The sequence below is a fragment of the Rosa rugosa genome, chromosome 6 (genome assembly GCF_958449725.1).
Source record: "Rosa rugosa chromosome 6, drRosRugo1.1, whole genome shotgun sequence".
NCBI lineage: Eukaryota > Viridiplantae > Streptophyta > Magnoliopsida > Rosales > Rosaceae > Rosa > Rosa rugosa.
The window spans coordinates 37,513,829-37,528,257 of record NC_084825.1 but is presented as its reverse complement, the minus strand read 5'-3'; the positions used below and the strand labels follow the sequence as shown (position 1 = coordinate 37,528,257).

The following is a 14,429-nucleotide window of genomic DNA, read 5'->3' as shown; positions in this document are numbered from 1 at the left end:
CGTCTACTCGATCGTTAAAGGATGTTATTTCCAAGGTCATTTTGGTCCAATCAGTTATGAAAAATGGGTTTTGCATACCAACACTAGGGACAATGATTTAGAACGCTGTTTTTCATTCGACCCGTCTCTCTCACCATTGCTTTGAAACCTCGACTCCACAGGCCATCAATTCAGTTCTAGAGCAAGAAAGAGAGAGAGGGAAGGACGAAGACACAAAATCAAGAGTTCTCATTGAGATTTTTTTTTTTGGTTACAAGGGGGCCTGAAGCCCAAACAAAGAAAACAAAAACACAGAAACTAAACAGCCAAGGCTGTTACAAAGGAACGAGACCTCACTAAGACAGCTTGAGTAGTAAAAGCTGGATTGGTATTGAAGCTGTAAGTTCCCAGATCTTGATCAAGACTCCTTTTGGCTAAAATATCAGCGATCGTATTCCTCTCTCTGTAAATATGCTTGATAGAGTAGGACTCAAAATGTTGTGCCAAAGTTTTGCAATTGTTCGACAAGGTTCCAAGAGGATGGAGCTCAATATCAGTACTGTGTAGAAGGTTAAACAACACAGCAGAATCAGTCTCCACTTCCAAATGCTTAATATCCATCTCAACAGCCATTTGGAGGCCAGTAAACAAACCCCAAGCCTCTGCTTGAAGTACTTCTCCACGCCCAATGTTCTTCATAACCCCTTTGCTCCATACACCATTACTGTCCCTAATAACCCCACCAGCACCAATTATCCCCTCCCCATTTCTAGAGCCATCAACATTCAACTTAAAATGACCAATCTCAGGTCTTTGCCAACATAGCATCTCCACCCTTGTATTACAATTTTTTGCAGGCTTAGAGTTTAGAGATATCCATTCTGTTATATATTGGAAAATTATAGTTGATGCACTATATGGACCCCTAAAATCAGCATCAAAGATATACTTATTGCGCCATTTCCATATAAACCAACAGATAAAGATGAAAAGTTGAGACCAGTTGAAACCCAAGAACTTACAGTTGGCTTGGAACAAGTTTGCAGCACACCAACCATTCCAGTCAAGGGTAAAGGTTCTCTTCATTGTATCAGGAACACCAATAGTTCTCCAAATCTCTTGAGCTTTAACACAATCTCTGAAAATGTGAGTCATGGATTCTGGAATTCCAGGGCAATGATGACAACTAGAATAAGTAGTTAAATTTCGTCTAGCCTTGTTCACATTTGTAAGCAATCTACTTTGAACAAAAAGCCAAACAAAGATTTTCAGCTTAGGAGGAATATCAAATTTCCAAACATGTTTCCACTTTGTATTGTCAACTTGTTGGTCAAGGAACATACAATTATAGGCACTTTTGACCGAGAATTTACCATGGGAAGTGTGCTGCCAAATAATCTTATCAGGGGCATTCCTCATTTGTGATATAGGGATATTCAAGATCTGATTCACAACTGTCGTGGGCAAACAAGCATAAAGCATTACAGAGTCCCAATCATTGTCAATCCAAAAGTCTTGAACAAGAAGATGAATATCCACCATGGCAGAATCTAGAGCCAAAGAATGCAGAGGACCAATATTAAGCCAAACATCAGTCCAAAAATGAACAGTATCACCATTGTCAATTCTCCACAAAATGCCCTCTCTGAGAAGAGATGCACCAAAGCAAATACTAGACCAAGTGCTTGAGCAGTTCCTTGGTTTAGTATAGTTTGAATTGAGTAAATCTTCCTTTTTGAGATATTTAGCTTTAAGAATATCACACCAGAGGCCTTCCTCATTTTGTCACAAGTCTCCAGCTTATTTTAGCTAACATAGCTTTATTCATCTGCATCATTTTTTTAATTCCAAGGCCTCCACAGAATTTTGGTCGACAAACGTTATCCCAACTAACCATATGAATCTTCTTTTGCCCTGCACAATCTCCCCAAAGAAAATCTCTATTTAACTTATCAAGTTGATCACATGTGGAAACTGGAAGTTTAGTAGTCTGCATAGAGTATGTAGGAATGGATGCAGTCACAGCTTGTATCATTGTAAGCCTTCCAGCCATACTGAGATTCTTGCATTTCCAACCAGCCAATCTACCTTGAACTTTATCAACAATCTCAGCATAAGTAGCTTTTGTTATTCGAGAATGCAGAAGAGGCATGCCAAGATACTTACCCAAATTGTTAGTCAGGGGAGAGCCATAGATGTTGCTAATTTCTCGAGCAAGGCTTTTGCTGACATTAGGAGAGACATAAAGCATAGACTTATCAAAATTCACTGATTGCCTAGAAAGACCACAAAATAAATCCATGCATTTCTTTAAAACAGAGGCTTGGATAGTAGAGGCTTCGGCAAAGAGAATTATATCATCAGCAAAACAAAGATGGGAGACAAAAGGACCAGATTGTGAAGACTGAATAGGCTTCCACTGCTTAGCCTCAATAGCAGCGTGGATCAAGTGTGAGAGTTTTTCCATACAAAGTGTTTGGACCCAAAATGAACATTTTGGTCTGACAAGGCACGTCTTGGAGAAATTGAGCCAATATCAGTGGCTCAAGCTATATATTGTCGACAAGCTCGAAATATATATTTAGAGGCTAAATAAAGCCTACTATGGAAGTATGACAAGTCAACTTTAGCATATTTTCCTACTTCGGCTAGGAGAAACCGAGCTAAACAAGGAAGGAGGGGCGGAAGACTGACCAAATGAACTTGAAATGAGCTGAAACTATGCAGATCCATTATAGACAGCCCAAGGATCATTTCTTATGAAGAGTGCCAGAGCTGTTTTTGAGTGGAAGGCCTTCAAATAATCAGCCCAATTTTTTACAGAAGCAAAACTGGAAAACTAGACCTGTAAGAGGTCCAGCAGCATTTTCGGCCCAACCACATGGAATAAAAATATGAAAATTTGTCAGGATGATCTACACTCATAGTGGAACATTTCATATGAAGAAGTCGAAGGCATATAATGAAGTTTTGTTGGAGAAATAATTGAAGGAATAAAGGGGCAGAAACTGACCTAAAACCAGCTCAATATCCACATGTTCATGTTTCCTACCCACATGAAGAAAGCTAGATGCTTTTCTCTTTTTCCTTGGATATATTTTTCTTCTACAATCTCTTTAATAGATCATCACCACTTCCATGTTGCTGCACCTTCATGCTTTGCTTTCATTTCATCTTTTCTCTATCTTTTCCATATTTTACAAGTGAACTTAGATCTACTTTCATTATTTTTCTTCCACTCATCATTTCACTCTTCTTTTTCTTCCCTATATAAACACCTTCTCTTCTCATTCTAAAACACACATTCACATTCAACAACAACATCTCTAAGATGATCTAAGTTCTCTCTAGAGCAAACCTCTCTAAGAGCAACTCCTCTCCCTCTCTTTCTCTTTCTCTTACCGGTGATCACACTCCTAGTCCTAGTCTTCTCAGAAGCCGACTTTCAGTGCCACCAAACCCTCTGTCAACGTGCTTCGGTCCTAGTCTCCTCGGGAGCCGATGGTAGTGCCGCGACCACAACGGTTACAGAACCAGCCAAGCAAGAGTAACGCCCTAGCAACCCAGCCAAGCTAAAGTCACGCTTTAGCAAGTTCTCCTCACTTCCCAGTGGTTCTCGCTCTGCTCGATCTACAACATCGAGTATCGATTGTGATTTTCAAGAAGCTCAGCAAAAGTCCTCGCCACGAGGCACAAAGAATCCCACGACGAGGTTGGTGCTCTCCTCGTCCACAATCGCTCAACAGAAGTCAGGTCAAGGGACACCCCCGACGACCGCACCCGACGGTGCTGGCACGCCCACGCAAGAAAAGAGACTGTTGACCAGCTGCAGCAAAACTGGTGCCAAACACAAAGGACAAAAATGTAAGGAGATAGAGGATCACCTTGTCTTACTCCTCTCCCAGCTCCAAATTTCTCAGATAAATCACCATTGACAATAACTTGAAAAGTAGCAGAAGTGATGCAATGCATTATTAACTTTATTAAGTTCTCAGGCAGCTGAAGTTCATAAAGAACTTGCTGGATAAAGCTCCAATTCAACTTATCATAGGCTTTAGAAAGGTCAATCTTCCAGACCATGAAACCTTTTTTTACCACTAACGGTACGACACTTGTGAAGAATTTCCTGTGTGACCAGAATATTATCTGAAATATTCCTACCAGGAACAAAGCTAGCTTGACAAGGACTTATCCATTGAGTGAGAAAGGGTCTGATCCTTGAAACTATGATTTTGGTGATTATTTTATAAATAGTATTGCATAAGCTTATAGGTCGAAACAAGTGCATGTATTTAGGCCCCTGAATTTTGGGCACTAAGGTGATTAAAGTATGATTTAGACCATCAGGGATCTCGCCCTTAATAAAAGCAATTAAAATCATATTACTAACCTCTTCTCCACAGATATTCCAATGCTTCTGATAGAAGATAGCAGGAAAGCCATCAAAACCCAGAGCCTTGAGACTTCCAATAGCAGTTTTAACTTCAGCAACTGTCACAGGCCTACCAACATCCAACAAACCCTCAGGATTGATGGTTGGAAACATTGAAGGAATGTGGAATCTTAAATCAGGACCCTCTTCATACTCAAAGAGATTCTGGAAAAAAGACACGGCAATGCTTTTCATCACTTCTTGGTTATCACTCCATACACCATTAATATCATGTAGACCATCAATTCTGTTTCTTCTTCTTCTAACCATTGTGGTTATATGGAAAAACTTGGTATTTTTATCACCATCTTGGATCCACTTATCTCTTGATTTTTGTCTCCATAGTAAAGCTTCATGGTTCCTAACAATCTCATATTCTTGAATCAAAGACTTCTCAAGATTCCTTAAGAACTGATTATCATTGGTACATCTGCATTTTTGGATACCACTAATACGAGCAAGCAGACGCCTTTTATGTTGAAAAACATTCCCGAAAACATCTTTGTTCCACCGTTTCAAATCATCAGCAAGCATTTTAGTTTTGCTCAGAAAATCACCAGCTGTTGTTTGCCAAGTATTATTTACAAAATCAACATATTGAGCATGTTGCATCCACATTGCCTGAAATCGGAAAGGAGGATTCAATTTACTGTTTCTATACTGAGATTGAAGCTTTAGGAGGAGAGGACAATGATCAGACTTCATTTTTGCCAAATGGACAATTTTGGCTTCAGCAAACACAAGTCTCCATTCGCTGTTACAAAAGCTTCTGTCCAATCTTTCCTTAACATTACCACTAGACCAAATGTAGTAAGCTCCTTGGTAGCCTAAATCAATCAAACCATCATTTTGCACCCACATTTTTAACCCTCCAAACTTACCAGCATAAGAACCTCCATTTTTATCCGAAAAGGAAACAAGCTCATTGAAGTCACCAATTAAAACCCACGGCAAAGTATGAGTAGAAGCAAATTGAGATAAATGAGCCCAGAGTCCTTGTCTTGTACTGTTTCAAGGACTAGCATAGAGTCCAGTTATAAGCCACTGTTGAACACCATTGATAGAGATTTTTACAGTGATAGCCTGAGGAACAGAGTCAACAACATCCACCTTAAAACTAGTGTTTTTCCAAACCATCCATATGCCACCAGAGAACCCCGCAGCTTCTACTACTTAAAAATCATTGAAACCTTGTTGTAGTAAATGCTTTTTAGCTTTGGAAAACTGTACACGCGGTTCACATATAATGAGAAAGTCAATATTATTCATTCGAACGAGATCTGAAATAGCAGACCTAAAATCGTCACCCCCAGCTCCACGAGCATTCCAAAATAAGATATTATCCATTAAATAACCTAAGGAAGGGGGATAGGTTGGGTTATCGATTTTTTTGTTTTTTAATCCATAAAAGTGGTCCATAAATGGGGTTAGGGTTTTTAAATTATGAAGATTGAAATTGGGATTGAAACGAGGGTTTTGAGTTAAGCTTTTGTATAACTTGTGGTTTGTTGTTTTGTTTATGGAAATTTGGGGGGAGGGAATGGGGTTTGTTTATTGTAATTGGGATTGGCTTTACTGAAATTGGGATTTGTCTATAGGGTTTTGTTTATTCCACCTATTGATAAGTTTATTAGTGCAGACATTTAAGGGATTTGTTTAATGAAATCTTAGTATGGAGATTAATTTAATTCAATTGAGATTGAGTGCATCTTTTGATATTAGAACTTCCATGAAATCATATCAGAAAGTCCACAAACCAAGTTCCTCTGTTCTTGAAAAATAAAGAAAACGTACAATAGTAGAAGCAGAAGCTTTGTGTCTAGAGTAGAAGTTCCACCCGTTAACAAGAATCCTGTGACACCAAAGTAGAAGTTCCAAGATTTAGAATTATGCATAGTCATACTGATTATAAAACTGACAAGACTATGTCTAGAGTTAAACTCTTGAGATTAACAATTTTTATTACCAAAAGAAGTGAAGAAAAAAATTAATTGTTACAGAAGGAATATGATATGAGAAAAGAAAAATTAATTGGTTACGAAACTTAATAAGAAAGAAACTGCAGCAAAAACAACAGCAACTTCATCTCATTACAAGAGAGTGAAAATTCATAATCCCATTTAAGGACTGGAACTAAATATATAAAGTTCAGATCCATGTATTCTACTGTTGCTTTTGCTACTCTGTTTCGATATGAAAAATCTCTGAACAATGATCAATTTGTTTGTTGCTGCTTTTTTTATTTTTTATTTTCTGAAATTTTTGTCATGGAGATTGCGATCAAATATGTTTGTCATTGAGATTATGGTTTGGTATCTTATTTGCAGATCCTAATTGGTTCACAATTGCATTTCACCATGGGGGGAGGTTTTATAGGTTGGGAAGTTGTAATAGGTTTTACAAGGGAGGAGAGATGGCTTATGTGGACAAAATGGAGACTGATAAGATTTCATGGACTTGTCTGAACTGTTTTGCTGAAGACTTGGGGTACAGACATCCTCCAATCGCGTATTGGTTCAAGTTACCTGGAAGTGTAAATGGAGAAGGGTTATTGCCAATTAGTGACGACAAGGATATTCAAGACATGTTGCAATTTATGACAAGTAGTAGGGTCTTAGAACTTTACATTGTTGGGGGTGGTGTGAGAAGAAAGGAGGAGGCAAAGCTAGAGGATGTTGTAATTCTGCCTATTAAAGACGTTGATCACCTACAGTACATGGGAAATGTTGTAGAGGACTTAGAAGAAGTGGAACCATTAGAATTAAATGCCAGTGGTGTTGGTACATCAAATGGCCCAGGGATTACAAATGGATCTGAAAAGGGAAGTCGAGCAAATGTGGTGAAAAACAAGGGGAGTAGGCCTAAACATAAGAAGCACATGGGATTTACAAACTGGTTTGTAAATGTGCAAAGTAATGAAGCAACTGAAGATGGAATGGGAGTGGGCGTAAATGGTAAGAGAATTAGACCATAGGCAAGAGCATGTAAGGTGAAAAAGAAACCAAGCAGATATGACACTAGATTTAAAGGGGAGAGGAGTTATACTGAAGAAGGAGTCACAGACAAAAGTGAAGAATCTGACAACGATTATCCATATTTTGAGGACGTTATAGATAGTGATTGGGAACTTAATGATGAGGATGATGAGGTACTATTTGAATCAAATGTTGATGGTGGATCTGAAAATGTGAATGAGTAAAATGACATGGGATTTGCAGGTGATATATCTAATGGAGAAGGTGAAGATTCTGAAAGGTTTGACAGCGGGACTAATTCTACGTCAAGTGAGGATGAAGAAGAGAGAATTCAAAAAGGAGAGAGGAAGAAGAAGAAGAGGTGGTCCAAGTGGAGACAGTTCACGAAAAATGATCTGAAAAACCCAGTATTTGAGCTTGGTATGGAATTTCCGAATGCAAATGCCTTCAGAGATGCAGTTAGGGTATTTTCAGTGAAGACTAGAAAAGCAATCCGGTTGATTAACAATGATTCAAAAAGGGTCCAAGTTGTGTGCAAAACAAGTCCGAACTGTCCATTTCGGATATGGGCCTCTGTCAGGTACATTTTCCATTAAGACACTCAAAGTAGAACATGCATGCAGTGTGGTTGAAAGGAAAATATATCATTGTAATGCTCCATTCATAGATAAGGGATATCTTGATGCTTTCATTGCTGATAAGAGTTGGTCAAGGGAAGGTATACAATCTGCTGTGCAAAGGGATTTTGGATTGCATGTTCGGTATCAAATGTGTTACAGTGCCAAAAGAAGAGCTGCAGTTATTGCAGAAGGTACAATTGAGGACAAATACAATCTCTTGGAGTCCTATGCAGCAGTATTAAAAAAGACAAATCCTAATACTTCAGTTTGGATCGAAGGAGATCTAGTAGGTGATAATGTAAGAAGGTTCAAAAGAATTTATATTTGTTTTGGAGCATTGAAAAAAGGATGGATGGAAGGTTGTAGATCAATCCTAGGAGTTGATGGATGTCATTTGAAGACAATGCATAAAGGGATATTACTAACAGTTGTTGGCATCGATCGGAACAACGGCATATATCCTATTGCATATGCTGTTGTTGAGAAAGAAACAAGGGAAGCATGGATATGGTTCTTCAAGTTTGTGAAGGATGACATGTGCCTAAACAATGATCACTCATATGTTTTCATAAGTGATAAGCAAAAGGGGATTCTGGACGCAGTAAAGGAGTTGTTCCCTAATTCAGAGCATAGACATTGTGCAAGGCATTTATATAACAACTTCAAAGGAGATGGGAATATTGGTGGAGAGATGAAAGACTTGTTTTGGGCTGCTGCAAGGTCAACAACTAAGTCTCATTGGATGAAGAACATTGACACCATTCATGCTAAGAGCGCAAAAGCATGGAATTTTTTAAAGGACAAGCCTGCTGAACAGTGGAGCAGGCCAGGTCACACTTCAAAGAAGATTGCAAGTGTGATGTTTTACTAAACAATCATTGTGAGAGCTGGAATTCAAAAATTTTGCCTGCTAGGAAGATGCCAATTTTAGGACTTTTGGAAGATTTGAGACTAAATGTCATGATCAGATTGGCAAATAGAAGGTGTGCAGGGCTTAGATGGAAAAGTAAGGTCGGTACAAGAATTGCAAAACTGTTGAAGAAAAATGCTGATAGAAGCCATGAGTACGCACCTAGAGAATCTTCAAACAATAGGTTCCAAATTCAAGGAAGAGGAGTCTCATGTCAATCAGGTGTTATAAGCACTCATGATGTAGATCTCAATAAAAGAAATTGCACCTGCAGAAGATGGAATATCAGTGGACTTCCATGTCCACATGCAATTTGTGCAATCTTTTCAAAAGGCCTAAAGCCAGAAGACTTTGTGGATGTGGCCTATTCGTAAAAAAAAATACATGCTTGCATATGGTCCAGCCATAAACCCAATTCCTGGTGTTGAAGAATGGGATGTTATCGAAAAGTCAATTCTGCCACCACAGTACACTAGAGGACCTAGAAGGCCTAAATTCTCAAGAAACAAAGAACCAGGTAATTTGTTTTACCACTTATTAATTTTCAGTTCACTTACATACTGATTCCTAACTTATTTATGTTGTTGCAGATGAGCAACGTCTACCACCTCCTGGAACCACTAAGCCACCTTCTGGAACTGAGAAGTTACCAAGGGCTTACTATCAAGGAATTACATGTGGATAATGCCATAAGAAAGGGCATAATAGCAGAACTTGCGCAAGAAGAGAGGCACAGTCCCAAACAAGGGTAAGAAAATAATTTCTTTTAAAACTTGAAACTGCAGGTTGAATTTTTTTTTTTAATTGATCAAATGAAACTGCAGGTTGAATCACCACCTTCTCAAAACTATGGAAATGATGTGCATGTTGATCAGTTTTCACATGATGACAATGTATGAACTCTTGTGCATATTACCAATACTGTATGTGCATGTTAATATGTTTTGAAAGTCTGAACATGTCAATTTGTGTTTATTAGGTTCAACCAAACACCACCACCTCTATGCAGCAAGATCAAACCCATACACATATATCATTTGAGAACACACTGATAGAAGAGGTAATAAGATACATGTGGCTTCAAAGTTTAATTAATGATAGAGAAGGTTAATTAAACGATGAATGAAAAATGCTTGCAGGTGCATATACAAACACCCTCAAGTGTGGGAGCTACTTCATCGTAACCACTTTTTACAAACCCATCTATGTCATAAGTTTACCCTCATCCTCAATCGTCTTCACAGCCAAGTGTTATCAGATCATCCTCTGAGATAAGGAGGCTAATGTAGACTAAGTCACCAGCAAAGAAGCAAATACCTGTGAGAATTCAGCGCAACAAAGCCCCTGCACCAAATGAAAGATTTCAGCGCAAGCCAAATTGGAAGCCACGAACCTAAATTGTTTTCTACTTTTGTTTTTTTAGCTCTATTAAGCAATAGTCTTGTTGAAGCTGGGATTAGATGACACTGCATTTTGTAATTTAAGGTTGAGCTTTTGTAATCATAATTGATGTTAGGCTTCATAACTGCGACCATATACTCAACCTTTTATCTTTTGTATGCTTCAACAACTAGACAACAATTTGGTTTAAGTGCAAATTCATTATCAAGTTCATTATCATCATTCTGAACATGTATTTTTTCAACTTGTTTCCATCATTCCTTGTTGAGAAATTAAATTTTTTAAAGACATGGGTTTCAATGAAATATATGAAGGAGAGTATGAAGGAGAGTAATTAAGGCATAAATGTATGATTTTATAGATTTTGAGAGAGGAATGGATATGGAGGGAAAATTAAACTCATTTTGGAGGGAATACTGTACAATAGTGAGTAAGACCCAGATTGGACAATAATGCCCCTCTAATAAGTGCACGTGATGAATTATGTGCCAAGTTTATAGAATTGTATAGACGGCAGTGAGTTAAATGATAAACGGTGCATAAAGTGAGTGAGTTAAAGTGCTTTTTTGAAATGTCAGTGAGTTAAGTGTCGAATTGGTGAAAACTCAGTGACCATTTGTGATTTTTTGCAATTGCAGAAAGACAATTTGAATATCCATAAAAGTAAATATTAGGATGGTATAATATTCACTGAGATTTGACTCATTTAAAGACATATTAAGGTGGTGTATTGTATGTGGATTTGTGTAGACTTTTTTTAAATGACAGACTTTTTAAAAAGTTGATAGACTACTATTGATTTCTTAAAACCATTGATTTGAGCAATAGACTTTTCATTGATTCATGAAAATTTATATACTTTATCATGAAATTCTCAAAACATACAAAATATACAAAACAAAACCAATGCAACCCAAACACAGAACAAGGTAATAGCTCATTGCATCTTCAATGGTCAAGTATCTTTTAGTAGAAATTGACTCAAATGAATGGTTAGTGTACTGTCTAGCTAGTTTGTTTTCATTATCAATCTCTCAACCAACATAAAGATACAATATAGATCACTTTAGGTTTATGGTTAATTATTCTCATCAATTTTATTTTTGCCGATTAACATATATCATAACAATATTGGTCAATGTCTTGATCTATAATCAATCAAATGAAATTCAATTTTTCTGGCGTTCTTTGAAGCGTAAATAAATTCAAATTAATGACAATAATTAATAAGACACAATCGAGTATTTCATAGCAACATTATTCAAGGTTTTAGGGGTAGACCACAATATTTGGGTTTTAGGGTTTCATAAATCATTTTTATTGCTATTAGGGTTCCAAGTATCACAATTGAAAAACAAAAAAAATCACATTCAACAACTACAATGAACATGTTGGGTATCAAAAACCGTTGATATCATAAAAAATTAGAGAAAAGACAAAAAAAACCAAGAAAGAGATGATGGAAGACCAACCTCTTTGCGTGCAGAGAGAAAAAATTTGATAGACTTTTTCAAATCTTTGGTCCAGTGGCTGGAAAAATATGCGAGTTTGGTATGTATAGTTAACACTACAAAGTCTATAATTATTCATGGTTTTCTAATTTTATAAGTATGAATGATATTTTGAATACCTCTGTACTTTTATTCATTTTTAAAAGTTCTAATTAAATATCCCTAGACTTTAGTTGAATTCATGAAGTCTTAAAAAATCCTAATTGAATACCTCGAGACTTTCATGGACAAGTCTATATAATTTCTTTAAGTTCCACTAATTTCACATACAATATACCCCCCCCCCCCCCCCCCCCCCCCCTAAAAATAAGAAAACTAAACGACGAGAAGTGAACTAGTTGGTAAATCTAAAACATGTGCTCAAATTCAACCATGAAGCAAGGTTTGAAAGTTGGGATTTTTTCTTTCAAATCTATCGCTCAGGTTCTATGGGGGTGTAAAATTTTGAAATGAGCTTCCAATCAAGAAATAGGTCGGAGAAGAAGCAGCCCGACCTATTCAAGAAATTACCTCGAGGATGAATCCACGCGGAGTGGATCCGGGTAAGGCAGGCAGATTCGGTTCTAGTCAAGATATTGGCCGAGATAGAGGCTAGGTAGCCCAACCTATTTGGGAAATTCCTCGAGGCAGATCTGAGTAAAGCAAAATCGAGCTCTAGTCAAGAAATGGGCCAAGAGGGAGGCAACCCAACCTAACTGAGAAATTCCTCGAGGTGAAATCTCATTGAGATGGATCTGGATAAGGTGGAAGCGGTTGGCTCGACCGAATCCCTAGCAAGCGAGAAGCATTGCCGCACTTCATCTTAAGAGTGGCGTTATGAACCCACTAACGTGTAACTTGCAAAAGTTGCACACTATTACTCATACTAACCAAGATATCTGCTCATGCCACCTATAAATACTTGGTAAGATGAACAAGTAAGGTAAAAAAATCAATCCTAACTACATTTACTATACCTTAAACACTCACTAACTTAGGTATCGGAAAATATTTTGCACATACCCCCCTTTCCAACTTGACTTGCCAACATCAATCCATATTTCGAGGGCGTAAGAATAATTACTTGATCAAGAAGCCTTCACTCTTACTCTAATGAGCAAAGTAGGTGAGAATATCTTTTACCAATTTTTTTTGCACCAACAGGTTTTTTTTCTTACAATAAATGAAGAATATGATCAAATTCACCAGACATTTGACGGTATTTCCCTGTGGTGGCAGTTGATATAAGGACGTTATTCAAAGTCAATGGTTTTTTCTTATGTGCCCAAAATATGTTCAATTTACGAGCATAAAAGGAAATATGTGCCACTAAACTTTTTAACGAAAAAAAAAGTGTTTCCTGTCTTTATTCATGTCCTCCATTCATATGATGACAATTGTCCTCGCACTCCACCTCACCTAACAACCATCTAACTCTATGAACATTAATTTAAAAAAAAAAAAATCTGGAGAAGTTAATTGAATAAAAAAAAAAAAAAACAAATTGAATCAGAATGCAAGTCTTCTTCAGAAGTTCTGAGATCTGATTACCAAGATGAATATGGTGAATAGAAAGGGTTGAACCTCTCTTTCTAAATCAGTGCTCTCCTCTTCCCCAACTGGCCAAATCTAATACACCACCAACTGGAGAAAATAAACTTAGTCTTCTCCTGTTATTCCTCTGGACTGGATGATGTCATATTCAAATATTGTAATCTTTAAGTTGGTACATATTTAAATCATATCAAGTCTCAACTTCTAATCAATTTCAGAATTTGGAATTGAGTTCGAACTTGCATAGGATGTAATATTCCTAGTGTGGTTTCACTTTGTGTATTGTCATTATGAGCCATATGAAATGGGCCAAGTGCAACTAAGAAAACTCAATAAAATTGGCCTTCAAAAATGGGGATTTATGTAGTGATAAAGAACTTACGAGTGGATTGAGCAAATGAAATTAAAGAACGTACCTTGTATGTCTTGGTATTTGGTTATGGAGTTATGATCATTGGGAATGAAACTCGGTGCTCTTCAAATTTCTTCACTATGAATACATATGTGAGTACGAATACCTACCGTTCCTCTAAAAAAACAGAACAGCAATAGTACGTAAGAGTATGCAAACAAATGAAGTCTTTTTTTTTTTTTTTTTGGGAAACAACTCGCAGAGCAAAGGTAAAACAAAGATGAAAGCTTTAATTAATTGTTTGGTTAATGGCTGCTCTTTGCTTTATTAATCATTTTCTTTTTCTTAACAAGCTTTTGAGTCTGATCAACAGGAGTTTTGGCTCCATAGTGCGCCAAATTGCATACTTGATGTAGTGCAACACGATTGTAACCATGACACTTAATCATCAATGAAATTCAGTCTTTTACTCAAAAAACAAGCTTTATTAATCATTTGATTAATTAGCTACTAATACTTTTTTTCTTTTCTTTTTTGTTTACAGCTTTTTTGTCGCTAAGGATCGAATTTATCCTTCTCTTTGGGGTTCTGGAAACACAAAGAATATGGTATCTTTTCTTTAACTACGTACCAAGAAAAGGATAAATAATGGAATGCTAAAGATGATTGATCCTGAGCCGTTTGATAGAGGAAGAAGAGTACCGCATGGAATGCAT

The 14,429-nt window shown here is 37.1% G+C and overlaps 1 protein-coding gene across 1 annotated transcript in view; it reads right to left on the bottom strand.

Moving 5' to 3' along the window:
• LOC133716723 (probable disease resistance protein At4g27220) overlaps positions 1-13,814 on the bottom strand; it is a 51,266-nt gene extending 37,452 nt beyond the window's left edge. Inside the window, exon 1 of the mRNA XM_062143394.1 lies at positions 13,778-13,814. The gene's annotated coding sequence lies outside the window, so the exon portion shown is untranslated. The remainder of the gene's footprint in view (positions 1-13,777) is intronic.
• Positions 13,815-14,429: the final 615 nt, after the last annotated feature.